Source organism: Phoxinus phoxinus (assembly GCF_949152265.1).
Source record: "Phoxinus phoxinus genome assembly, chromosome: 9".
NCBI classification, from domain to species: domain Eukaryota; kingdom Metazoa; phylum Chordata; class Actinopteri; order Cypriniformes; family Leuciscidae; genus Phoxinus; species Phoxinus phoxinus.
The window spans coordinates 26,375,558-26,380,360 of record NC_136884.1 but is presented as its reverse complement, the minus strand read 5'-3'; the positions used below and the strand labels follow the sequence as shown (position 1 = coordinate 26,380,360).

Below are 4,803 nucleotides of genomic sequence, written 5' to 3'. Positions count from 1 at the left end.
ATATTAACCTGAGAGGTTTTCCTCTGGATGTTCAAATTGGGTTTTGCTGCTGCCACATGTGAGCCTCCAAACCTTGACTTTTCAAACTGAAAAGGTTTGTCATAGTCAGTGATAACAAAACATGTAACACTATAGGAAAATGTTGAGATGTTTCAATGTCTGCTGTGATACCTGCAATCGTAAGGTCTGCTTACCATTGACAATGTCAATTTGGCTTTCTTTGCAGGACAGGACACATCACTGATGGAGGGTGTGCTTTGGGCAGGGGTGCTCTGTGATGCATCCACTGTGACTGGTGGATGAACCTGTGATACATGCATTAAGATATACCAGACACATAATATTATTGTCACATTGTTAATGTGTTTTCTGTTGTTTATCATGGACTTTTAGTTTGTTTTCCATCTTCAGTGTTTTCATCATCCCTGTCGTCATTTTCATTAGTTCATTTTCGTCACCTGTTTAGTTAATCAGTTAATCACCCTTCATTGTCTTCACCTGTTGTACCCTCGTCATCCTCTGTATTTAAGTTCCTGTCTTTCTCCCTTCAGTGGTCGGTCAATGTTTGATTATGTTACAGTGTATCGTGAGTGTTTCCGTTTTGTGTAAGCTTTTTTATAGTAAAAGTTTGAATTGGAGCTTTGTGCCTTTGCCTTTGTCTTCATCCGCACCATACCCGTGACAGATTGACCGACCAAAAAACGCTATGGAGGCATTTCTGTTCAATCAGAATGGGAGTTCATTGGAGGAGTTGGTGGAAGTTTACCTTCATCTTCGTCAGGATGTTTACTGGGAGGAGGAGTTTTTGAAGCAACGGTTCTGGAGAGGACTTGATGATCCTCTAGCCCAGATATTGCTGCTCAGGGACTTAGATAGCCCTCATCGCTGCCCAGCACAGAGCCCTCATCGCTGCCCAGCACAGAGCCCTCATCGCTGCCCAGCACAGAGCCCTCATCGCTGCCCAGCACAGAGCCCTCATCGCTGCCCAGCACAGAGCCCTCATCGCTGCCCAGCACAGAGCCCTCATCGCTGCCCAGCACAGAGCCCTCATCGCTGCCCAGCACAGAGCTTCCTGCACCGCTGGTCCCGTCCAGCCCAGAGCTTCCTGCACCGCTGGTCCCGTCCAGCCCAGAACTTCCTGCACCGCTGGTTCCGTCCAGTCCAGAGCTTCCTGTACCGCTGGTCCCGTCCAGCCCAGAGCTTCCTGCACCGCTGGTCCCGTCCAGCCCAGAACTTCCTGCACCGCTGGTTCCGTCCAGTCCAGAGCTTCCTGTACCGCTGGTCCCGTCCAGCCCAGAGCTTCCTGCACCGCTGGTCCCGTCCAGCCCAGAGCTTCCTGCACCGCTGGTCCCGTCCAGCCCAGAGCTTCCTGCACCGCTGGTCCCGTCCAGCCCAGAGCTTCCTGCACCGCTGGTCCCGTCCAGCCCAGAGCTTCCTGCACCGCTGGTCCCGTCCAGCCCAGAGCTTCCTGCACCGCTGGTCCCGTCCAGCCCAGAGCTTCCTGCACCGCTGGTCCCGTCCAGCCCAGAGCCTTCGCCGCTGGTCCCGTCCAGCCCAGAGCCTTCGCCGCTGGTCCCGTCCAGCCCAGAGCCTTCGCCGCTGGTCCCGTCCAGCCCAGAGCCTTCGCCGCTGGTCCCGTCCAGCCCAGAGCCTTCGCCGCTGGTCCCGTCCAGCCCAGAGCCTTCGCCGCTGGTCCCGTCCAGCCCAGAGCCTTCGCCGCTGGTCCCGTCCAGCCCAGTGCCTTCGCCGCTGGTCCCGTCCAGCCCAGGACCGCCTTCGCCGCTGGCCCCGGTCAGCTCAGAGCCCTCTTCGCCGCTGGTCCAGTCCAGTGCTGACCTCCCCAAGAAAATTTTGGGGGGGGGCAATAAGTCCTCTGAGGGGATCGTGGAGGCCCTTCCGACACGGTCGCCATGGCCGCCCGAAGGGTCCTCACCGCCATGGCCGCCCGAAGGGTCCTCACCGCCATGGCCGCCCGAAGGGTCTTCACCGCCATGGCCGCCCGAAGGGTCTTCACCGCCATGGCCGCCCGAAGGGTCCTCACCGCCATGGCCGCCCGAAGGGTCCTCACCGCCATGGCCGCCCGAAGGGTCTTCACCGCCATGGCCGCCCGAAGGGTCCTCACCGCCATGGCCGCCCGAAGGGTCCTCACCGCCATGGCCGCCCGAAGGGTCCTCACCGCCATGGCCGCCCGAAGGGTCCTCACCACCATGGACGCCTGAGGGTCCGTCTGCTCCGCCATGGCCACGCCCTCATCCTGCTCCGCCCTGGCCACCTGCACGTCCTGCTCCGCCCTGGAGGCTTCCTGCTCCAGATCGGCCACCTGTTCATCAGCCTCCAGGGCGCCCACCCTCCCACCCCTTTGGATGTTTTACGGCGCGAGGACGCGCCTGGGGGGAGGGGGGGGTTCTGTCACATTGTTAATGTGTTTTCTGTTGTTTATCATGGACTTTTAGTTTGTTTTCCATCTTCAGTGTTTTCATCATCCCTGTCGTCATTTTCATTAGTTCATTTTCGTCACCTGTTTAGTTAATCAGTTAATCACCCTTCATTGTCTTCACCTGTTGTACCCTCGTCATCCTCTGTATTTAAGTTCCTGTCTTTCTCCCTTCAGTGGTCGGTCAATGTTTGATTATGTTACAGTGTATCGTGAGTGTTTCCGTTTTGTGTAAGCTTTTTTATAGTAAAAGTTTGAATTGGAGCTTTGTGCCTTTGCCTTTGTCTTCATCCGCACCATACCCGTGACAATTATACAGTCCTCCTAATGCCTAATTTTAGATATAAAGACACATTGATATTGCAAACACATCTATCTAGTTATGCAACTTGAACTAGGCTAATTTAAGTTACCTTGTGAAATCCACAAATACATTTCTGAGCTTCCTTCAGAAGGGTCGTCTGCCCTCTCATTTGCAGAGGGCACTTTTCTATCTGTGAACATAAAGTGTAGCTATGACACTCTAGTCCATGTTATCTCAAAACAGCCTTAAGTCATCTTAATTATATCAATAGTACATTGTATTTACATTGTAAATAATTACTTATCCATACACATAAATAAAAATAGCACAATGTATTATCATACAAGTTTATTAGTTCACCCATGAATCTAGCTGCATAATTTACCTTCTGATACAACTCATGCCATCTTTTTTGTCGGGGAGCAGGTCTATTCCCCTCCCTAGATGGCCAAACTCCTGTTCGGGCAAAACTCTCCAGACGCGCAAGCCAGTCAGCATCGCTCATGCCTTTGTGTGACTTAGTTGAAGCCATGTCGTTGCCTGAAACAATACAGAACATGTTACACTAACTGCCATTGTATTCCGGCATTTACCCTCCTGTTGTGTTCATTTCATGTTAGCTAGTTTTGTGTTCTTGGTCCAAAATGACCGCCACATTATAGCAGTTTATAAATCCAAAATAATAGGCTACATACTGTATAACATCACCTAATGTTGTGATAGATCTTTTTATCTTTTAAGTTTTTGTAAACATTTTGTTTACATGACCTCATTGACCAGGGGTCCGTTCTTCGTACGTCGCTAACTCACTTAGCTGGATTTGATTGTTGGCGATTTGGCATGATCTTGGATTGTTTGGTTCTTCGACGCTCATCCTGGACTTGCTGTCATAGCAACAGGTGCGCAATCTTAAACCTGCTCGCGAGCAGGCTTATTTCATGTTAACAGGATTAGATCCCGGCTTTATAAGCGGAGGTGATCCGGGAAGTCCTTTAGCGCAGCGCGATAGCGTACTTTTAGAGAGATATAACGTTAGTTTTTCTCGTGACTCGTGAGTGTCATTTGTATCATTAATTTGTTGGAACAACACATTTAATGTCGGAGTCGGGCTTTAACAACAGCACAAAATGTGTGCATTTCCCTGAGATTCTTTGCGAGTGATACGGTGAACTTGGAGAAAAGTGCTGTCCGTCGTGCCATTCACAAAGTTTACCTCGCGCTCAAGCTTTTTTTTAGGGTTTTTTATGTTTTTTCCAGACCCAAGGTTGTAAAGCAGATAATTTTTATTTTTTTTGCCAATGCAGGTACATTATATTTTTTAATGAAGATCATGCAATCATGACTTAACCAATAAGTATGATTTACAGTAGCCTTTGTGTCAGGCTTCACTAACGTGATTGGTGCCAGAGACTGTACACACGTTCCCATCAAGGCCTCAATAAAGAGGATTTTGTGAACAGTGTAAATGTGTAGGTAAGTTACTATTACAATTCTAAATATATCATATTAGTAATATTATTATATTAAATAAATAAAAAGGAATGGAATCAAAAAGTATGCAGTTGACTGACTAAAATGTATTGGCGGTGTGTGACACTATACCATATCAGTCACATAGTCACATGTAGCACATTATTTGAACATGGAAACGGAAAATATAAATATCAAGCACACTGTATTACATAGGCTACACGTATTCTGAGCCTAACATAACTATATTTTATTCATTATGTAGGTGATTACAACATGCTTGGAGACACAGGGGCTATACCTGCAGGCAGTATTTTATGACCCCATTCCCTGACCCACAACCCGGACAATGGAGCTCTAGCCAGGACAAGGGCACAGTTTTAAATTGAGCATGGGCAACTAAAGGGAAAATTTCAGTGTCTGAAAAGTCTGAGGGTTGCACCTGACAGGGACTGTGACATTATTGTTACATGTGCCGTATTACACATCATTACACATCAGAAAGGAGAGGATCCCTGTGGAGGTGCAGCCTGATGATGACCTCCAGCCTGATGATCTCCAGCCTGATGATGACCTCCACCAGTGCACTTGGACG

General features: G+C 49.2%; 1 long non-coding RNA gene across 1 annotated transcript in view; it reads left to right on the top strand.

The window, feature by feature from the left end:
- The first annotated feature begins 3,505 nt into the window (after positions 1 to 3,505).
- LOC307004358 overlaps positions 3,506 to 4,803 on the top strand; it is a 1,851-nt gene continuing 553 nt past the window's right edge. The window contains exons 1-3 of the long non-coding RNA XR_013799014.1: positions 3,506 to 3,637; positions 4,106 to 4,211; positions 4,474 to 4,803. The exon at positions 4,474 to 4,803 is cut by the window's right edge and continues 553 nt beyond it. This is a non-coding gene — a long non-coding RNA (uncharacterized lncRNA). The remainder of the gene's footprint in view (positions 3,638 to 4,105; positions 4,212 to 4,473) is intronic.